This window comes from Aethalodelphis obliquidens, unplaced genomic scaffold, assembly GCF_003676395.1.
Source record: "Aethalodelphis obliquidens isolate GAN/ISIS:26980383/991018 unplaced genomic scaffold, ASM367639v1 scaffold115, whole genome shotgun sequence".
NCBI classification, from domain to species: Eukaryota; Metazoa; Chordata; class Mammalia; order Artiodactyla; family Delphinidae; genus Aethalodelphis; species Aethalodelphis obliquidens.
The window spans coordinates 1,796,573-1,820,200 of NW_020838059.1; the positions used below are offsets into that span (position 1 = coordinate 1,796,573).

Here is a 23,628-nt window from a genome sequence, read left to right on the forward strand (position 1 = left end):
AAAGAGAAAGGCAAATGCCATATGATAGCACTTGTATGTGGAAACTAAAACTGATACAAATGAATTTATCTAAAAAACAGAAACAGACTCACAGACATAGAGAATAGTCTTATGGTTGCCAAGGGGGAGGGGGGATTGGGGAGAGATGGATTGGGAGTTTGGGATTAGCAGATGCAAACTAGTATATATAGAATGGATAAACAACAAGGTCCTACTGTATAGCAAAGGGAACTAGATTCAATATCCTGTGATAAACCATAATGGAAAAGAATATGAAAAAGAATGTATGTATATGTATAACTGAATCACTTCGCTGTACAGTAGAAATTAACACGACATTGTAAATCAACTATCCTTCAATAAAATAAATTTGAAGAAAAACAAAACAAAACAAAAAACAAAGAGGGTCATTTCATAATGTCAAGGAGTCAATTCATCAAAAATATATAACGATCTTAGATATTATGCACCTAATAACAGAGATTCAAAAATACATGATATAAACACTGATAGAGCTGAAAGGAAAAATAGGCATATTTACAGTTAAAGTTGGAGATTTCAATACACCTTTCTCAATAACTGATAGAACAAGTAGACAGAAAGTCAGTAAGGTTAAAGAAAACTGGAATAGTACCATCAATAAAATTGACCTACATGACATTTATAGAATACACCACCAAAAAGTATCAGAATAAATACATTTCCAAGTATGTATACTTTTCTCATGACAGACCATATTCTGGCCCATGAAACAAGCCTAAATATATTTTTCAAAGATTAAAATTATACAAATATGATCTTTGACCAAATTAGAATTGAAATTAGAAATCAGTAACATAAGGATGTATGAAGAATCTCCAAATATTTAAAAACTAAACAATATACTTCTAAATAACCCATGGGTCAAATAAGAAATCACACAAAAAAATTTAAAATATTTTGAACAGAATGATCATGATAATGGAAGATATCAAAATTTGTGGGTTTCAGCTAAAGCAGTGGTTGCAGGGAAATTTATACCATGAAAGGTTATATTAGAAAAAAAGAAAAGTGTTACATTAAGTTACAAGAAATCAATGAAATATAAAACAGTAACACATTAGGGAAAATCAATGTGACCAAATCTAGTTCTTTGAGAAGATTAATTAAATTAATAACCTCTAGCCAAACTGACCAGGAAAAAAAAGAAAGAAGACACAATTTACCAATATCGGGAATGAGGTGACACCACTACAGATTCTACAAGTAATAAGGGATAAAAAAGAATATTATAAACAATTTTAAGCCAATAATTTCAACAATGTAGAAGAAATGGACAAATCTTTAAAAGACAGAAACTACCAAAGCTCACTCAGAAGAAAAGGCTAACTTGAAGTGTCCAAAATGTATTAAAGATATTAAAGAATTTGTAGTTTAAAACCTTCCCACAAAGAAAATTCTAGCCCTCAATGGCTTTTCTGGTAAATTCTACCAAATATTGAAGCAAGAAATAATACCAGTTCTACACAAACATTTCCAGAAAAATTAAAATGAGGGAACACTTTAAAACTTCATCTAGGGCTTCCCTGGTGGCGCAGTGGTTGAGAGTCCACCTGCCAATGCAGGGGACATGGGTTCGTGCCCCGGTCTGGGAAGATCCCACATGCCACGGAGCGGCTGGGCCGTGAGCCATGGCCACTGAGCCTGAGCATCCGGAGCCTGTGCTCCACAGCGAGAGAGGCCACAACAGTGAGTGGCCCGCGGGCCGCAAAAAAAAAAAACAAAAATAACAAAAAAAAACTTCATCTACGTGCCAGCATTACCTTGATACCAAAACCAGTCAGTCATCACAACATAAGTATAGACCAATATCCTTCAAAAACATATACACAAAAATTCTTAACAAATTTTAGCAAATCACACCCAATAATATATTTAAAAGATATTATGTTATGGCCAAGTAGAATTATCAAAGGATTGCAAATTTGGGTTAGTGCTTGAAAATCAAGCACTGAAATTGGAAAGTATCATAGGCACCAATGTTTGGAGTGCTCTCCTTTCTCCCACAGTGGGCATTATGGGATTAGAGAAATCAGATGTTTGGAGGGACACAAAGCTGAGACTACATAGTGCACACATGGTATTTGGAGGGCAAAGGGATGAAGATGCAGTCAGTGCTAAATAAATGTGCCCCAAGATCTGGGCTAGACAAGGAAGGAAATGAGCAGAAAATGAAGGATTTCAGGCACTGGAGGTCTCGTAAGGCCAAAGAGCACGTGAAAAGATGCTCCATATCACTAATTATTAGAGAAATGCAAATCAAAACTACAACGAGGTATCACCTCACACTGGTCAGAATGGCCATCATCAAAAAAATCTACAAACAATAAACGCTGGAGAGGGTGTGGAGAAAAGGGAACCCTCTTGCACTGTTGGTGGGAATGTAAATTGATACAACTGCTGTGGAAAACAGTATGGAGGTTCCTTAAAAAACTAAAACTAGAACTACCATACGACCCAGCAATCCCACTACTGGGCGTATACCCTGAGAAAACCATAATTCAAAAGGACACATGTACCCCAATGTTCATTGCAACACTGTTTACAATAGCCAGGACATGGAAACAACCTAAATGTCCAATGGCAGATGAATGGATAAAGAAGATGTGGTACATATATACAATGGAATATTACTCAGCCATAAAAAGGAATGAAATTGGGTCATTTGTAGAGATGTGGATGGACCTAGAGTCTGTCATACAGAGTGAAGTAAGCCAGAAAGAGAAAAACAAATATCGTATATTAATGCATATATGTGGAATCTAGAAAAACGGTACAGATGAACCTATTTGCAGGGCAGGAATGGAGACGCAGACGTAGAGAACAGACATGTGGACACAGGGGAAGGAGAAGGTGGGACGAATTGGGAGATTAAGATTAGGATTTTTAGGATTGACATATATACACTACCATGCATAAAACAGATAGTTAATGGGAACCTGCTGTAAAGCACAGGAACCTCAGCTCAGTGCTCTGAGACGACCTAGATGGGTGGGATGGTGGTGGGTGGGAGGGAGGTCCAAGAGGAAGGGAATATATGTATACATATAACTGACTCACTTCACTGTACAGCAGAAACTAACACAACATTGTAAAGCAATTATACTCCAATAAAAATAATTTAAAAAAACAGAGCAGGTGACATGGAACTCAGCCATTGCTATGAGATTTTGGTCACAATGGAATATTGGAGTTGAGTCTCCTAGCGGGTGAAGCCATGTCCAGTGATGTCAAATGGCTGGTGATAGTTGAGGTAGTAAGAGGTTAAAGGAGTTAGGAGGAGTTATGAGGCCAGGTTGTGTGGGATGGGTCTTCCACACAGATATTGTTGAGGTTACTTAGGATGATGGCAGGACCTGGGGTGTCAAGGAAGCCAGAGATCCAGTCCTCAGAAAATGGGGAAGAGTGACCAGAGTTCAGAAATGATAATCACAAAGGGAGGTAGATGTTGGTATAGCAGTGTGCCCTATGCCCTGAAGGAGAATTGTGCCCTCGTATCTAGTGAAAAAGTAATACTACTGCTGAAAAGATGCATCTTAATTTGATTAAATTGTAGGGGCAAAGTTTTTCAATGCAGCTAACTCTGTTTTTCTCTTATGCCAGTTTTTGGAAGAGTTGGTTTGAACACTTAGCTCATTGCATCTCTGAGAGAACAAATTAAAATAATGGATTTAAAATGCTCAGCACAAAGCCTGGCACTTAGTAAGTGATCAGTAAATGGGAGCTGTGACTATTATTATTATTATACTTTTGATTTATTTGACCCATGAAGTAATGTTATCCCTTTGAAAAGTTCCTTCTATGGGCTAGTGTTTTCACTCTGGAGCTACAAGGCACAGTTATGTCTCTGCAAATGACAAATCCTCAGACATCTAGAGACAGCCAAGACATCCCTCATTGCTAGGCAAAATAACCCCAATTTCTTCTGTTTCTCCAAGAACCTCCTTTTTAGAATCCTGATGAAAGAATACATAACAAGCTCAGTTGTGGAGCCTGATACATAGTAAGTTCTCAGCATTCTTCTTTCCCTTTCCCACTGCACTGGCAACAGTTCATAGCCCCAGTTCCTAAAAGGATGGCTCAGGTGTGGCTATATGTTGATTGATTGACTTCAAAATGTCAATGCTAGGTTTAATTTTGAGAATCTAAAAAATTGGTTGACAATGAACTCTTTGAGAATTGAGGATCATGGGATTTTTAAAAATCTTTTAAACTTAGTTCTAGGCTTACAGAGGATACTCAATAATGTTCCATAAAATGAAATAAATCCCCACTCTATGTCGTGCCCTCAAGACAAATATGCCTCTTATTTCATTAGTAAAATCTAATAGGCAAAAAATGTGTTTTATACTTAAAGTCAATTAACTGGCATACCCACTCACAATTATGATTCTGGAACTTTCGTGGCACACCTAGTGTATTTTGTTCGTCTCTCGTTATTTCTTTTTTAAAAATTTATTTTCATTTATTTATTTATTTATAGTTTATTTTGGCTGCGCTGGGTCTTAGTTGTGGCATGCAGACTTCTTAGTTGCAGCATGCATGCGGGATCTAGTTCCCTGGCCAGGGATCAAACCCGGGCCCCCTGCATTGGGAGCGTGGAGTCTTACCCACTGGACCACCAGGGAAGTCTCAGTCTCTCACTATTTCTTCCCCACCAAAATGGAACCCAGTGAGCTAGGCAAGCCAAGCCGACGTTGATAGTGACTGTATGCCCTGTCCCCACCAGCTTTCAAACCACATCCTATTGTCACAAGGGAGAACAGTAACACTGCACAATGGAGTGTGTGTGTGTGTGGGATCATTAGGGTGATTCCTCTCAGGCTGATTGGCACCTAGGCATAAGAGACTGAGATTTAGATGTTAGACTCTTGATTCTTATTTAGAAAAGTCTCTCTCTTCTCCTAACCCCCATCCCCTAAATCTAACACAATCTCTAATCTCCAGGTCTCTCTGATCAGCACAACCTCTACTCTCTCTTCCCATCTGTGACTATTTTTCCCCATCTTGCTCTCCTTTTGGAAGAACTTTCTCCCTACCCAAACAACTTCTTTTCAACTGTGTCTCCTTCTTCCCACCTCTACTCCCACTCCCCAAGCCAGACGGTAGCATACACACTAGGCATCATTTATCTGCCTTTTTGGGGGCTGAATGCTCTTGAATTTAATTTTGAGATGCTCTTCTTCAGAGATCACTCTCCTGCCTATACACAACCTTCCACCATTGCAGTGTCTTTGGAAAACACCATACCCCAACTTCAGACCTCGTTCTCATTCGGACAATATGGTAAGTCTTGATTTTAGAATCTAATCTTAGAATCTAATCCCTCATTTCTATAGAAATCATCTTGACTACTTGCACATCACATATATGATCCTGAGGTAGGCACAGAGGTCTTCTTCATCTGTAGAATTAAAAAGTCCATATCTTAAAGGCCAGGAAAGCTTTCTGGTCTATTTATAGGAACTAGTATTGAAACACAGCAATATATCCCTTAAATTTATAAATATTTTTCTGGTTATTTTGACCTTAAGATTCATAGACTTGAGTCATTCATTTTCCTTGGTTAATGACACAGTCTTTATTACAAGGTCTCTCTTTTTTGTTTTAATTAATTTTATTCTTTTCCTCTTTTCCCATTTCCAATCCCATTTCTCTTCTGCCCCCATAGACATCCACCCTAATATACTTAATAAGCACCCTTTCAATCCATCATCTATATATTAATTTAGCTACATGTGTAATCTTGAAATTTTATAGTGTTTTTGCATAAATTGTACTGCACTACGAAATTCCCTTTATTACTTTTTCACTTAGCATCATTTTTGTTTAATGATGTTGCTTTAGGTGTATTGTTGCAAACTAAATGTTTATGCCCGGCCCCCCAGCACCAATTCATATACTGAAGCCCTATACTCCAATGTGATGGTAGTTGGAGACCAGGGCCTTTGGAAAGTAATTAGAGTTAGATGAGGTCATGAGGGTGGGGACCTCATGATGGAATTAATGCTTTTATAAGAAGAGATACCAGAGAGCTTGCTTTCTCTCTCTCTCTCTGCCACATGAGGATGCAGGGAGAAGACACCATCTGCAAGTCAAGAAAGAGCCCTCACCCCCCAGAAACTGACCATGCTGTCACCTTAATTGGACTCCCAGCCTCCAGAACTGTGAGAAAATAAATGTCTGTTGTTTAAGCCACCCAGCCTATGGTATTTCATTATGGCAGCCTGAGCTGACCAAGACTTATATCTAGACTATTAGTTCTGATTAGCCATGGTATTCTCATCATGTGCATATATCACATTTTATTTGCCAGTCCACTAGTTATAGATATCTAGGTTCCCTTCAGTGCTATCACACAAAAGATGATTCCATAAACATACTTGGGACTTCCCTGGTGGCGCAGTGATTAAGGATCCACCTGCCAGTGCGGGGTACATGGGTTCGATCCCTGGTCCGAGAAGATCCCACATGCTGCGGAGCAACTAAGCCCACGCACCACAGCTACTGAAGCCCTCGCACCTACAGCCCGTGCTCTGCAACAAGAGAAGCCACCGCAATGAGAAGCCCTGGCACAGCAACAAAGACCCAACACTGACAAAAATAAATAAATTAATTAATTAAAATAAATACTTGCACATGTCCCTTAATGGATCGGTTCCAGAACTATAAACTTGGTCATAGGGTTATGTGTATTTCATTTCCTTAAGCACCTCTAGATTACTCTCCAGAGTAGCTTTGCCAGTTCACATTCCTGCCAGCAATACATGAGAATATATGATTCCCCATATTGTCACAGGCTCACAATATTATCTGACTTTCTAATTTTGCCATTTAAATATGCATTTAGTGATATCTCATGGTTTTTCAACTTTACATTTTTCTGAGTACTACTGCAATTGGGCATTTCCCCATAATTTCAGATTTCCTATTCTGTGAAATGCCAATTCAAATATTTTGCTCATTTTCTATTGAACACATTTTTTTCTTGTTCCTAGATTTTGAACAATTTATGTTTTATATGTCATTAATAACTTCATCTACTTCCAAAATGGATTTGAGGAAGAGTAACATAAAAATTCAGAGAAATAGGGCAGATAAATGAAGATCAAAAGAGTGATAGAAAAACCATATGGAAATGTCTATCCCAGTTCTTTATTTTTTTAAATTGGGTTGATTTTTTGCTATTGAGTTTTAAGAGTTCCTTATGTATTTTGGATACTAACCCCTTGTCTGATAGATGGTTTGCAAGTAGTTTCTCCCATTCCATCAGTTACCTTTTCATTCTGTTGATTGTTTCCTTTGCTGTGCAGGTAAAAAGCAGAAGCTTTTTAGTCTGATGTAGTCCCCACTTACCTATTGTTGTTTTTGTTGCTTTTGTTGTCATAGCCAAGAAATCATTGCCAAGACCACTGTCAAGGAGTTTTTTCCTATGTCTTCTTCTAGGACTTTCACAGATAGGCACTGAAATATTTATTAAGAGGGTAAATCTCATATTAAGTGTTCTTGCCAGAAAAAAACCCCAAACAAACCAAAAAAATCCCAAAGGGACACCAGGAAACTTTTGGATGTGATGGATATATCTATTACCTTGATTGTGGTGATAGATTCACAGGTGTATTCAGGTGTCCAAACACTGAATTTTATACTTTAAATATGTGCTGTTTTTTTGTATATCAATTATACCTCAATAAAGCTGCTTTTGTAAAATGTAGAGCAAGGCAAAACCAAGGGTGAAATAGTTATCTGTACCTAACCAAGGGTAAAATACTTACCTCTACCTAACATAACTCTGAGTCTTCTGGCAGCCAAGACAAAAAGAAGAAATTATTCGTTTATTCAACACATGTTTTATGTTGAAGCTTTAAGATTTTAAATTCCCTTGGTCTCTTGGCTGAGTCTGAGGATAGAAAATAAATATAGTTTTGAGACAATAATCTGACTAAATCAAGCCTGAAAAATACAATCATCAGAACAACACTAGAGAAAATATTCTTTGGGGCTGAATCATCTCACTAATCATCATATCTGCAAAAAGCTTTTGAAACATTTGTTTTGGTATGAAAAATATTTTCAAGACATGTTGATTTTTAAGTTTTTCTTAAATTTGTTTTGAACAGTGGGAAGTAGAATGCATTAAAACGTTTTGAAAATGTTTTCTCAAAACACTGTGATGCTAAGCAGTGTTTAAAGAATTTTGATTTGCAAATGTTGACTTCCAATGGCCATAAAAATTGCACTCCTCAGTGACAAATGAGTCTTCCACTGCTGGACTGGGGCCAGCTTGCCGTGGCTCCTGGCAGAAGGCTGCACGGAGTCAGCTTTTCAAGGGAGAGTCCCATTTGGGGACCTGGATCACTAGGAGTTAAGGCTTATGAACAATAAAAAAAAGCATGGTTGGGAGGCTCAGAGGCACAGTCCCTAGACCAATGGTCACTGGTAGTATCTTGAATGTCTACTAGAGAAAGGTAGAGGGGTAAAGAAAGACGTGGCCCCTCGGGCTTCTACAGTCATCTTGGGGCTTCTGCTACTTGTTCAACTGGAATGGGTGAGGTTTTGCAAGCCACTTAACCAACGCTGGTTGGCTGGTACTTCTGGATCTTTATGAATCCTAGCAGGAAACCCAAAGCAGGAAAAAACACCTCAGAAAATACCACTGTTCAAGTGTATACTATGTTCCAGGCCCTGTGACAGGCACTTGACATATGTTGTATTCAATGTTCTCAGCAATCCCATGAGGTAGATAATAGTATTAACCTTATTTTATAGATGTAGAAACTGAGGCTTAGAGACTTATGTGACATCCCCAAGGTCACACAACTGGTAAGTGGGGAAACTGAAGCTAGAACTGAAGTCCAAAAACTCCAAAACCTATGCTTTTAACCATTTCATGATACTGCGTGCCTCCTCTCCAATCAGCCATGGGATTAGTAATTGATATTATTATATTCATTATATTAATAGTATCTTTTATTAATATTGTCATTTACTGCTTACCAAGCACTTTGTATCCTTGTCTCCCTAAGTAGATTATAAGCTCCTTAAGAATGTGAACTGCCTTTTATTCTTATACATCAAGAGTGCCTAATACGGCTCTAAGAACTTAGAAGGGAAGTAAGGAAGGAAAGGACTAATATTTATTCAGTACACACTATGCCCAAGGCACTATCCTGAGCATTTTATATGCTTTATCTCATTAAATCTTCACACCCCTATGATGTAAGTGCTATTAGTATTCCTGTTACATAGCTGAAGAAACTGAGGCTTAAAGAGTTTAAATGACTTGCTCAGAAAGAAGTCAGACACAAAAGAGTACATTCTGTATAATTCCATTTACATGAAGATTAAAACAGGAAAAACCGCTATATGGTGATAGGTGTTATAATAGTAGCTACCTTTCCAAGGGGTACTGACTGTGAAGGGGTATGAGGGAGTCTCCTGAGATGCTGGAAATATTCTACATTTTGATCTGGGAGATGCTGACATGGGTGTATGCATATGTAAAAATTCATCAGGTGACACAGTTAAGATTGATGCACATTTTTGTATATAAGTTGTACTTCAATTAAAAACTTTAAAGTGACTTCCTTAGAGTACCATGATTAGTAAATGGCAGAGCTGAAATTTGAACCCAGTTCCATATATTATGGGAAAGATACTATGGAAAGACACGAAGGAACTTTTTGGCCAACCAAATACTTCAACTCTCATGCTTCCAAAATCCCTGCCTCCTCTCACTTCTGCCATTTTTATAAGTATCAGCTTGGTCCTCCTCTAGATAGTTTTCACTTCTCCTCACAGCTTCACTAGGTGAACATGAGCTGCGAGAACAGAATCCACTCAATATCTCACCCTCCAGCACCCTCCATGCCCCTCACTCAACACATGAGCTTCCTTTTAATTAAGAGAGCACATTTTAATCCTCATGATACCAATAATTCAAGCAGAGGCATCTATCAAGTGGACTTTAGTAATTAAAAACTGGTGATATTGAAATAATTCTTCAGCTTACCTTCTAATGATTGGAGAGTTTTGCAACCATACACTGGAAGCAATAATAAACAGCTTCAATTTAGTTAATCTATTCAATTTCAACAGTATTTATTGGTCAAAATATTCTGCACAAGCCACTGTGCTGGGTCCAGTGAAGACTAAACAGATGACAATAACAAAGTCCCTGGGGAGCTCTAAATCGAGTGGGGGAGGTAGATGTGCACAGGTACCTCTGCTCTGCCAGAAGGTAGAATGTTCTTGTTAGCATTACACAGCTGCAAAATGCTATGGGAATTGAGGAGGAGAGTTGGCTTTAATGGTGGTAAGGTAGGGTGCATCATGGACGGCTTCTAAGAAGAGGTGGCTTTCAACTGAGCCATGAAGAATGGAAATTGAACTGGATAAAATCCTCAGCCTCATCCCTGATTTCTCTTTTTCTTTCTCTCATACCCTACATCCAAACTATCCACAGGTCTGTTGGCTGTGCATTCAAAACATATCTTGTTTAATCTACAAAATATACAAGCAGCTAATGCAACTCCATATAAAAAAAACCAACCCAGTCCAAAAATGGGCAGAAGACCTAAATAGACATTTCTCCAAAGAAGATATACAGATTGCCAACAAACACATGAAAGGATGCTCAACATCACTAATCATTAGAGAAATGCAAATCAAAACCACAATGAGATATCATCTCCCACCAGTCAGAATGGCCATCATCAAAAAACCTACAAACAATAAATGCTGGAGAGGGTGTGGAGAAAAGGGAACCCTCTTACACTGTTGGTGGGAATGTAAATTGATACAGCCACTATGGAGAACAGTATGGAGGTTCCTTAAAAAACGAAAAATAGAACTACCATATGACTCAGCAATCCCACTACTGGGCATATACCCTGAGAAAACCATAATTCAAAAAGAAGAGTCATGTACCACAATGTTCATTGCAGCTCTATTTACAATAGCCAGGACATGGAAGCAACCTAAGTGTCCACTGACAGATGAATGCATAAAGAAGATGTGGCACATACATACAATGGAATATTGCTCAGCCATAAAAAGAAATGAAATTGAGTTATTTGTAGTGAGGTGGATGGACCTAGAGTCTGTCATACAGAGTGAAGTAAGTCAGAAAGAGAAAAACAAATACCGTATGCTAATGCATATATATGGAATGTAAAAAAAAAAAAAAGGTCATGAAGAACTTAGGGGCAAGATGGGAATAAAGACGCAGACCTACTAGAGAATGGACTTGAGGACACAGGGAGGGGGAAGGGTAAGCTGGGACGAAGTGAGAGAGTGGCATTGACGTATATATACTACCAAATGTAAAATAGATAGCTAGTGGGAAGCAGCCTCATAGCACAGGGAGATCAGCTCGATGCTTTGTGACCACCTAGAAGGGTGAGGTAGGGAGGGTGGGAGGGAGGGAGACGCAAGAGGGAGGAGATATGAGGATATATGTATATGTATAGCTGATTCACTTTGTTATACAACAGCAACTAACACAACATTGTAAATCAACTATACTCTAATAAAGATGTTAAAAAAAAAAGAGGGAGATGGAAACTGAAAGTCAAAAAAAGAAACAAACAAACAAACATATCTTGTCCAACCACTCTCTCCTCACTTCTACTAGTAACGCTGTGGACCAAGCTGTAATCGTTTATGACCTAGCCTATCACACTAACTTTCTAACTGGGTTCTCTCCTCCCACTTTTGCCTCTATGATTTTCTTCACCAGTGTTCACATATCTATTAAAAACATCAATCAACTGTCATTTGCCTACTTAGAAATCTTTTGTTGAGTTATGATTTTATTTAGAGTAAGATCTCAACTCTCTACTATGGCCTCCATGACCCTACTTGATCTGGCCCTTGCCTAGTTCTCTGACCTTGTCTCCTCCTCATCTCCTGGCTCAGTATGCTTCAGCCACACTGGCCTCTTTACATTTTCTGAAACTTGTTAAGCACGTTTCTGCATCAGGGCCGTTGCACTCTTAGTTCCGTTTGTTTGAAATGCCTCATCCCTCACCTTATCCAGGTTTCTGTTCATGTGTCACCTCTTCAGAGAGGTCGTCCCTGAAGTCTCCAGCTAAAACAGGAGTCCCCTCCACCGTTCTCTACGCCTTTGTCCTGCTTCATTTTTCTTCATGGCACTTATCGCTATTTGTCATTTGCTTATATAAATGTATGTCCATGTATTTATCAACTGTCTTCCCCACTAGAATATAAGCTCCATTAAAGCAGGAGTTTTTGTCTGTTTTGCTCACTGTTAAATTTCTAATGCCCAGATCACTGCCTTGTACATAAGTAGGTGCCCAATGTATAACTGCTGAATGTGAAGTTAGAGATGGAAGAAAAATACATTCCCAGTGGAAAATTCATCCATTCATTCCTTCAAAACAGTGTAAGTTGCCGAGAATAAGGTATGTCAGAGAAGGTGAACCTGATAAATGTGGTCTCTGTCCTCACAGAATTTCCAGTCTAGTAAACAAGCAATTACAAACTGAGGAATAAATTCTTTGATAGGGATGAACACTGTGGACTGCAGGAGCACATGGGAGGCCCTCGCTACAATGACTAGTATAGTGACTGGCGCATGGTATTTGATTCTTTCATTTATTCATCTCTCAAACATTTGTTGAGTACCTCCTCTGTGAAAAACATGGTGCTTGTCAAAGGGAATTACATAGCTCACAGTCAAGTAGAGGAGATGTATGCTCACTGTTGGGATATAGAAAGATTAATGTGAAGGGTGGTGAAGAGAAAGGAGGCAAGAAGCTGGAGGCAAAGAGGCCTGGGAAGAGGCTGTTGCAATAATCCAGTCAAAAAGAATGAAGAACTGGTTTGAGTCAGACGGTTTTGGGATGGACCCAACCTTGCCCATGACCAGTCAAGTAAGTTATGGCCATTTTCCCCAAGACGCCCTTAACATGGCCTGAAAAACCCCATATCGGGCCTTTTTATTCTGTCTCCCCTCCCACCATTGTGCATGCTGGTTTCTCAATTGGGAGTGTCCCCATTAATCATTTCTGACATTTATTTAGCCCTACTGAGCAGTGAAGTGGAAGGGAGGTTGAAGGCAGGCGGGAGGCAGACCGGAGCCAAGAGGGGTGTGAGAGGAGGAAGGCCCCTCCCTTGAGCCAGCCAACGGGGACAAGAGAGCCTGACCAAGGGCCGAGTTTCCAGGGGCCCATTCCATTTCAGACGACTCATTTAGGCATTACTTTATTTATACCCCTGCCTCATTCCACACTGCCTTCTGATCTGATCTGTTGATCCCCTCCCCTCCCCTCACCCTTTCAAATTAAAGGTCACCAGGATAGGTTTCCTTGGGGGCCCAGGCTACACCTGTTTCTTGCACGTGCTCAAGTGGGAAAATGGCCAAGAACTAAATACAACCACTTAGTCGTTGGGGAGAAAACCGAGACCCAGAGAAGTTGACAAAACAGTGTGAGGACACACAGCCAGTAAATGGCTAAATCCTGATTTTGCCTAAATGTGAGCCTAGGTCTTCTGATATTCCTGGTTTGGAGACATTTTCTTACGGTTCCAATGACAGGAACTCACTTCCCAGTGGAGAGCTTTCCTAAATGGAGGAATGTCATTTCGTGGACAAAGAGGATTCACTTTACAAGTTGGGTTGCCTTCAGCTTTGCAAGTAGCTAGGCTTATAAGTGTGAGAGTGTGGGAAAGAGGTGCACACATGCCTATGCAGTGACTTCTGTCAGTTTCACACACACACATACATATACACACACACTCACTTCCCCACTCTTCAGCCACCCAGACAACTGGGCCCATTACTAGTGTAAAAGGCTCCTTTTTTGGGATATGATAACTATTTGAAGCCTGATTCCACAGTGATCTGTAGGGCCTCAAAGTGAGTGATAGGTGACCTCATCATTTGAGCCCCTTCCTGTCCAACTGCAGGCCCCAGCCTCTCTCTTTCTCCCTCCCACTCCCTCTACTGTGTCATTTTGTCTGTCACACTCTGTTGCTCTGGTCTCTGCCACAATTTGTCCCTGTTTCTCTCCTCTATCTCTTGCCCTCTCCTCTTTCCTCTCTACCTCTACCTTTCTCTGTTTGCCATCTCTGTCTGTATCTCTCCATGGCTCTGTGTCTTTCTCTTTTTCTCTTTCGATTACATTTTTTCTCTTACTTGTGCACTCCCTCTTTCTCTCTCTCTCCCCTTCCCTTACTCTGTCTTTTCCAAAAAGCCCTCAAAGAATCTCAGGCTTCTAAGCTGACTAGCCAGAACTGCCCTGTTCAGCTCTTAACTGGCTATCTTCCTTAATCTTTCCATAAAAATAAATCATGTTTCCAACTTAGATTAAAGGCCTTCTGGGAAAAAAAAAACTGGGTCTTTGCTCCTGGGCACCGCCTCCCAGAACTTGGCATAGGGTTGAGAACATACCAGGTGCTCAGAGAATACCCATTCCCCTGCCATGGCCCACCCCATCGACTGTTCAGCAATCACAAGGCTATTCTTAACCCCAATACCTCCTCTTTGGAGATGAAATAATTCATGGCGGCTGGAAAGGAGAAGAGCCTCCCAGAGTGCAATGGTCACGTATGCTTTGAGAGGTCTTCAACTCTCCCTCCACCCCCAGCAGCGGTACATCATCGGTCCCAGGGCCTGGCCTCCTGGAGACAGAGTAGCTCATCATGAGCAAGGGTATTCTGGTCTGATTCCCGCAATACCTGTCACCTCAGTCCCCTCACCATCCTGCTTACAGCTTTCCTCTACTCTCAGATCCTAATCTCAGTCTTGCTGCTTACAAGTTGTGTGAGCTTGTTTTACTGTCTGTCTCCCCCATTAGACAGTGGGCATCATGAAGGCAAAGTCGGTGTCTGTCATTTTATCATTATATCTTCAGCACCTAGCACGATGCCTGGCACAGTGGGCATGCAATATACATTTTCTGAATAAATCAGCAAATAAACCAATTATGCTCTGTAAATCTTGATTTTCTCTCCTGTGCAATGGGTGAAATACCAACCAGTACTTCCTAGGACTCTTAGAAAAGTGAAAGCCAATGATATATGTAAAGTGACGGGCATACAACAGGTGCTTAATAAATGTAAGGACCTTGCAGTGCTGCTGGGAGGACAAAATAAGATGACACATAGAAGAATGGCCAGCACAGTGCCTGGATAGAGGAGGCCCTCAATAAATGTCCATGCTCTTCCACATCTTTGCCACAGCCTGCAGCCAGAGCTGCAGGGTGGCCGACTGGGAGTGAGCCCCCTCCCAACTCCTTCTGGGAATGGGGGCTTGTGCCTTCTGGTGGTCTCTTTCAACAGCCCTAAGCAGGTGGACACTTGGGGGACTGTAATCCCCAAGGCCCTTTCTTCAGCCCCTGCCCAGCCTTTCCTGGCTAATTAGATGAGTAACGGTGTTTACTGTCTCTGGCTGGGCAGCTGACGGATGGTTGAGGCTGCAGATCATTAACCTTTCCCGGGTTCCCAAATGTTCTCATTAAGGAGCCCTGTCCTATGTCTTTTTCCAGCCCCAAGCTGAGGGCTGAGGGGCTGGCTGGCAGGGTGGGACGTGACTGCAGTGGTTCTGGAGAGTTCTATGCTACAGCCTCAAGGATTCTGTCTGCTCTTTTTCCCCCTTACCCATTCCTTCAGAAAGCCTCCTCCCAGAGATATACTCGGGAAACCCCCACCAATAATATATCATCTTTCTTGCACCCCTATATCTCACCAGAGTGTGAGGATAGATTTGGGACTGAAGGGCTGCTTGAAGGACCCTCAGAACTCCAGGATGTAGATAATAGAGCCTCAAAAAAGAATAGATATATGTATATGCATAACTGAATCACTTTGCTGTAAACCTGAAACTAACACAACATTGTTAATCAACTACACTCCAATATAAAATTAAAAATTAAAAAAATAGAGACTCAGGACACTTGAGGCTTACCCTAATTCTGCCTCTAATTAGCTCTGTGACTTCAGGCAGACTACCTTGCCTCTCTTGCCCTGCTTCCCTACCTTTGGAAATGAGACTCTGCTCTTGAAGGGCTCTTCCAGCTCTTGGGACCTCCATTTCAGAGGCAGGGGTGATGGCATGTTACTATAAGACAGGACTCAAGAGATGAAACTCGCAAATGGCGATCCCACTTCAGTCCACCAGCCTATCTAGTTTTTATCTAAGGGGACTTTTTACTCCCTTGATGCTCCTTAGAAGGTTTCTAGGCAGGATCACCTGTGCTCCCAGAGGCATAACACATGATGAGACCATAAGGAAGTGAGTGCAAAAAGCTGGTGGTCAGGATTACTATGGAAAGTAGTGACTGGTTTGGGGAAGCTGAGCATGTGGCAGGACAGGGTTTGGAGGACAGTTGTAAACAAACAAATAAACAAATCAACCAATTCTCCAAGTACTCATGGCAGAAATATGCCTCCAGGTTCTGTATATGATTAGTTGCTTAACCTTTCTGGGCCTTAGTTTCTTTAACTGTAAAATGGCAATAATAACAACCAGAGTGGTCTAGAATATTCAAATGAGACAAGGGATATAAAACTCCTAGTTCAAAGTCTGCATTTTCCCAAAGGGAGTCAGAACTCGCCCCAGTTTATCTTGATCAAGCCATCTCCTTCTCACTGAAATTGAAGGGGCAAAATTTTAGCACAGTTTTTCTCAACTTTTCCCCACTAGTCAGCCACAGAGGCTTGAAATACCCCCCAGAAGGGTCATTCTTTGAGGAACTATGGTACATGTGTATTTTAGCTGTGTAAAGCTAAATTTTATCAGAGAGGAAAATGGAATGGAGTGAGCTAACACGTTTGTAGGAAGTTTATCTTATTAGTCTTTTAGTACCCAGAACACAGTGATGGGATCTAAACTAGAGAAGTGCAAATAACTAAGACAAGAGTCATGGAAAGGCTGAAAGAAGACAATAAAGGAGGAAGTCCTCTTTGGTTTTCCTTCTTCCTTTCCCCTCACTGTATCTAATCCATTATGGAGTCCTATCTACCTCTTTGAATAGCTCATTTATCTTAAACTCAGTATGTCCAAAACTGAACTCAGTCTCACACCCAACCTGCTGCTCCTCCCTCAGTGCTCCAATGGCACCACCATCTACTGTAAGTTGCACGTAAGACACTTGGCCGTGTCTTTCACTAATTCCTCTCCCTATAGTTCATGGTCAATCTCCAAACCCAATATATTCCACATCCAAAATATGTCTCCGATCTGCCCACTTCTTTCTGCATTCATTCCCAATGCCCCAGCTGTACTCCAGGTCAGTTGAATCGGAATCTTGGGAGGTAAGACTCAGAAGTCAGTATTTTTTAGAACTCCCCATATGAGTCCAACATGTAGCCAAGGACAAGAACCATTGCTCTAAAATAGATAGTTAGTGGGAAGCAGCCGCATAGCCCAGGGAGATCAGCTCGGTGCTTTGTGACCACCTAGAGGGGTGGGATAGGGAGGGTGGGAGGGAGACGCAAGAGGGAAGAGATATGGGGACAAAGTATATGTATAACTGATTCACTTTGTTATAAAGCAGAAACTGACACACCATGGTAAAGCAATTGTACTCTAATAAAGATGTTAAAAAATAAAGAACCACTGCTCTACACATTATCTAGAGTGATATTTTCAAAAATATAAATCATACCCTGTCACTCTCCTGCTGAAAACCCTTTATTGGATTGCATTGCACTTGGAATAAACTTCAAGCTCTTTCCTATGGCCTACAAGACCCTTTGAAAGATGGTTCCTGTTGATCTCTCTAACAGTATCTGTATCCTCCCCTATTTTTTCTTACACTTCAACCATATTGGCTTTCTTTCTGTACCTCCTATACACAAAATTCATTCCCATCTCAGGTACTGGCACTAACTGCCTCAATATTCCCAAGCTCAAAGACCAACCTTGAGGTCCCTGATCCACTTCAAAGAGAGAACTGTCTTATCTGTACAAGGGAGGAAGGTAAGTCCAAAAACAGTGAAGAAGCTTGGATTTTCCCTTGAACTTTTCTCCACCCCTTCTCCATCCAGTGCTCCACCATATCATCTGAGCTGATTTGTACAGTGTTTACCATACCATCTGTCACTGGTTTGAGGGCCCTGTGCTGGGCATTCCCATCTCTCCTAATAGTTTTACACTATGCAACTTAGTTTAAATGGCCATCCAAAATGCAAATTAAAACCACAGTGAGATACTACACACACACACACACACACACACACACACACACATACACACACACACACACACATCAAAATGGCTAACATTTAAAACAAGAAAATCAATAGCAAATGTTGGCAAGGATAAGGAGCAACTGGAACCCTCATACTCTGCTAGTGGGAGTAAAAATTCATATAACCACTTTGGAAAATTGTTTGGCAGTACCTAAGAAAGTGAAAAAATACATACCCTATGATCCAGCTATTCTATACATAGGTATATAGAGAAATGAGTGCATATGTCCACCAAAAACATGTACAAGAATATTCATAGCAGCAACATTATTCATAATAGCTCCTAACAGTAAATAACTCAGATATCCATCAACAGTAGAATGAATAAGTAAAATGTGCTATATTCATACAATGAAATGCTACAAATATGACAAAGAAAGAAAAGAAAGAAGAACTACTGGTACACTCAACAATGTGGGTGAACTTTATAGACATAAGGATGAGAGAAAGAAGGCAGACACAAAAGAGGACATTGAAGAATAAGCAAAACTGATTGATGCTGAGAGAAGTCAGACTAGTACAGGGGTTCTTAAAGCACCAGAAGCACCTGAGAACTTGTTATAAATGCAAATTTATGGGTCCCACCCATATCTACTGAATCAGAATCTCTGAATATAGGGCCCAGGCATCTGTGCTTTAACAAGTCCTCCAGATGATTCTGGACTAGTGGTTACCTCCTGGGGGAGTATTGACTGGGGAAGGGGGGTGAGAGAGCCTTCTATGGTGCTTGAAATATTCCACAGTACCCAAGACAATAGGTACTATTATATAAAAAGAGAGGACAAATTCAGAAAGGAATTGGGGGGGCTGGGGTGTGGAAATCGGACATGGAGCAGCTGAGGGAATTAGAAGTGGCCGGGGTCAGGAGTGGAAGACAGTAAATCCAACTAGTGCTAGTTGCATTTGCCAGGCTGGTGCTCTCCATTTGAGCTCAGCTGCCTCCTTGTTCTCCAACCCCCACCATCAAGCCTGCAGAAGCCCCTCCACTCAATTTGTTCTACCCACAGAGTAGTACTTGACCATGGGCCCTAGTTGCTGACCTCTCTACCTTTGAAAGTTTCTTCCCAATTCATAGAACTCTCATCTCCTTAATGGGATGAGCCAGTTCTGTTCCAAGAGCCATTTCATTTGGCTGTGGCTCTGGGTGGCGATGGTGGGAGGAGTAAGACATCTCTCTGAGTCTGCCAGAGTCATTATTTTCCTGTCCATTTTATCAGTCCACTTACTTTAAAAGACTGTCAGGAAGAAGATGAAGTATCTAACTGGGGTGCTGTGTCCAAGGTGGACTGCTAAGGTGCATATCCACGCTGACACTGACCTGGGAGCTGGTCCAGGAAATTCACAGCACTCAACAGGTTAGGAGCTGGTCGACGCTGGGGACCTAGAACTGTGGATGATTCAAACTACAAGGACCTTAGAGGGTTTCTGGTCTACCCTCTCATTGGGTTCATGGGAAACTGAGGTCCAGGAACGTACAGCAAGCTAGTGGCTCCCAGGAAGGATGCTTAATAAATGTTCCAGGTACATCATCCATGTGTCTCCCAAATGAAGACCATTTGGAAAAGTGACTGCAGTTTCAGCTCCTATCTGAAAGCTTGTCTTTTTCTTAGCAAAGGTTGTCCTTCAGAGCAATGGATTTGTGATTGGAATATGTTTCCTTATTGAAAACGTGCTTTATTCCTAGAGAAGGAGTTTCCCTCTAGAGGCCTAAGAGTTGAAGATGCTTACCTCAGGGACCAGAAGAGGCAGGACCACATGCTGCAAAATGGGCTGACTCTCCCAAGGACCTTATTCACACCAGTACTGGGCCCTAAAGTTTGGATTGGAGCAGGCTGATGCTCATTCTTTAGTTCGTCTGTGCCTCATGCTGCACTGTGAACAATGGCTCTTCTTGCCGTGAGAAACACAGAGTTCTCTACTTGGAGAACTCTGATCTGATGAGGGACAAAGAGATTGCATGGTGTGGTAGAAAGATTATCAGACCTAAAAGCAGAGAGACAGGGATTTACAGTCCCAGCTCTATCATTGATTAATCATGAGATATTGGTTAAATCATATCATCTCCCTCAGTCCCAAATTCTCCACCTCTAAGATGGAGATCATGTTATCTACTTTCCGGAGTTGTTGTATAGATAAAACAATGTCCATAGAGTACTTCACATGGGGCTAGGCAATAAGTAAAAACTCGATAAATGATATGTTGTTTTTTATTAGCTAAGTAATCTTAAGCAAGTCCTTCCACATCTGGAGCCATCAGGTTCCATATAATATTTCAAATGGAGATGACAGTATCCACCAGGTAGGGTTGTTATGACAATCAAATGAGGTCATGTTTCTAAAAACGCCTTGCAAGATACCTGGTGCATGGCAGGCACTCAACCCCTGTCCACTGAATTTGAATAGAGACCAGAGAAAACATATACCTAGGTAGGGGTTGGGCAGGGAGGGCCTAAGCCACTGGTTTCCCAAAAGCAAGGGTCTCAACATTCAATTAGAAGAGCTGGTAATTGCAGAGCCATCAGTGCTGGGTCATTTATCTTGAAGACAGGAAGCTGATCAGGGCTTGTTATGAGAAGATTTTATCCAGCAGCACCAGCTTGTTCAACATCAGTTCCTGTCACCTGGATTTTTCTCTGTTTCTCAAGTTCCCTGGGGGACTGTGACTGAGTTTGTTTTGGAAAGACAGGAAGAACAGAGTCCAGGACACACACTGGCCACAACTGGATGCCTTGATTCTATTCCTTGGACTATGGCAGCTTAGACTGACTCCTGCAGAGGGATGGGGAACATTCGGGCAAGTGGAATAAATAGACCACCTTTAGACAGCAAGAGAAGTGCTGGACAGGGGGCCTGAAAAACCGCTTTGGGAGCATAAGGAGGGCACCAAAATGTCTGCTTGGGAGGGACAGGAAGGACTTCCCAAAGAAGGGCACACTTGAGCCTGGCTTTGAAGGATGAGTAGGAGTTCAACAAGTAAGACTAGGGAAAAGAAACTGTATACAAAAGCAGGGAGAAGTGAAATAGCATGGCGTATTTGGATAAGGGATTCAATGAGGCTCAAGTGAAGACTGGGAGGAGTGGACAGAGGGCTGGACAGGAAGAGGATTATGGATTTCCTTAGAGGACAAAACAAGGAGTGTGCATTTGATCTTTAAAGAAATAGTGAGTATGAAGTTTTCAGCTGGGGCACAGTGACATGATCAGACTCGTGTTTTCGAAAGCTTATCTGGCTACACTGTGGAGAATGGGCTGCAGGAAGGAGAGACAGAGGCATGGCAACCAGTTAGGAGGCCATTATAATATCTAGGTGAGAAACAATGAAGGTCTGTTCTAGGGAAGAGGCAATGTGAGGCAACAAGGATAAAGAAGAGGAAGTAGACCTTGGTGATCGGTTGAATGTGAGGGTTGAAGGAAAGCAGGGGTGAGGATGACTCTGAAGTTTATAGTTTAAGAAAGTGAGGCATTAACAGTGATTGAGATAGTAATGTACGGTGGGGGGGTAAAGAGTTATGTCGAGTTTAAGGTATACAAAAGATATCTAGGTGAAAAAAACAAAGGATACTATTTATTTTCTATTTGTCCAGCATGGTATATTATCTATGGCTCTTTTCTTGAGATATTATTGACACATAATATATGTAAGTTTAAGGTGTACAGCATGATTATTTGATATTTTGTATATATTGCTAAATGATTACCACGATAAGGTTAGTTAACTCCTTCATCCTCTCACATAATTATCTTATTTGTTGTGGTGATAACATTTAAGATCTACTCTCTTAACAACTTTCAAGTATATAATATAACATTGTTAACCATAGTCACCATGCTGTACATCAGAAACAACCCTATGAGGTAGACACTATAATTACTCCCATTTAATGGATGAAGAAACTGAGGCCCAGAAAGGTTGAGTGACTTGCCAAGTCTAGTGTGACAAATACTTCAAGTATTTGTACTTGATCATTCTGCCAAGAGAGACGGACAAATCCTAAGGACAGGTCCCAGCATACAAATCTCTGAGGTACCTATCACTGTTCTGTAAATGGCCACCCAGAACCTAAACTGGCGCTGTGCCAATTTCCAAAGTCATTTCCTATCATTCAATTTGAAACAACTTCTGGGGGCTAATCTGGGTAAAGATACATTCTAGCCTGGGAGGCTCTATGTCACTTGACAGTTGACCACAGAAAAGACCCTCAGATGCCCTTCCACCTGACCAATATCTAGAGGCTTTCATGGAGTACCGTAGCTTCTCCCATTCACTCTGGACCTGGGCCCAGACCCATTCCCAGTGGCTGCTAGGAAGACAATCATAGTCACAGAAAACACACAGGCATGGCACCATTTATAAAGAAGCGTGGACGTGTTGGGAGCTTTTAGAACCCAGGGGAGGTATATCAAGGGAAGACTTCTGGAATTGTGGTATTTTGCCCATTTGCCTTTTTCCCAGTTTTAGACACCTTTCCTTGCAAGAGACATCCCTTCAGTGATTACCCCATGAATGGCCTTTCTTGGCTTTGTTCTTTATTTGCCTCCTATCGACCACTTCCATCCTCAGGGGCTTTTCGGAGTCACTCCAAAACCTCTGTGGTTTTAATTAACCAAGTGGTTTGGTGCCATCAGCCTCCTTCCATCAATTTATTAGTCATTTCCTTCTTGGGCTCATTAATGAACATACTTAATAACACTGTTTCCAGCCCAAAGTCTCTGGAGCCCTCCTCTCCCCGCCCCCCACAATGCCTTTCTCCTTGCCAGGAACTTCTGGACATTCATACCTTTGCCCTTTCCTTCGGTACCAGTTTGAAATTCATAAATATGAACTTACTCTCCAGTGTTGGAGAGGAGTCTCTGGGCATGTGTGTGGGTGTAGAGATGCATATGCATGTGCTAGAGAGAGAGAGGTTGGGTAGAGGGAGTCTGAGAGAAACAGACATAAAGAGAACAACAGGGAAAGATAATGAAAAATTTTCCATAACAGGGTTTTTATCCACAGGCTTTTTGAAAATCAGTCAATTACATATAATGCATATCCTTTATACCCTCATCCTCAACCTGCTCTCAGTAGTGTCACTGTGCCACCCCCCACAAACCATGAATCACAGCCTCATAAAACGTCATAAATGGAAGGGGCCTTAAATACCAGCTAGCAAAAATTCCTAATTGTTCAGATGAGAAAATTGGGGCTCGTAGGGGGCCAGGCTATTATTCACCGGAGGTTACCCTGGAGGCCCTCAACCACCTTCCCCAGTTGAGTGTGAGAGGTATTAGACAGGCTGTTGGCTGTTGACACCAGAAAACACACACACACACACACACACACACACACACACACACACACACACACACACACACACACACACACACACA

The 23,628-nt window shown here is 41.3% G+C and overlaps 1 protein-coding gene across 7 annotated transcripts in view; it reads right to left on the bottom strand.

The window, feature by feature from the left end:
- The window catches only part of ARHGAP36 (Rho GTPase activating protein 36), a 156,811-nt gene that overhangs the window by 69,638 nt on the left and 63,545 nt on the right, over nucleotides 1-23,628 (bottom strand). Inside the window, exons 2-3 of one of the 7 annotated variants that reach the window (XM_027097562.1) lie at nucleotides 7,815-7,840; nucleotides 7,396-7,503 (exon numbers count right to left, since the gene is read on the bottom strand). The exons of 5 other annotated variants lie outside the window; for them this stretch is intronic. The gene's annotated coding sequence lies outside the window, so the exon portion shown is untranslated. Of the gene's footprint in view, nucleotides 1-7,395; nucleotides 7,504-7,814; nucleotides 7,940-23,628 lie in introns of all 7 variants that reach the window. One more of the 7 variants, XM_027097561.1, reaches the window with a different exon arrangement.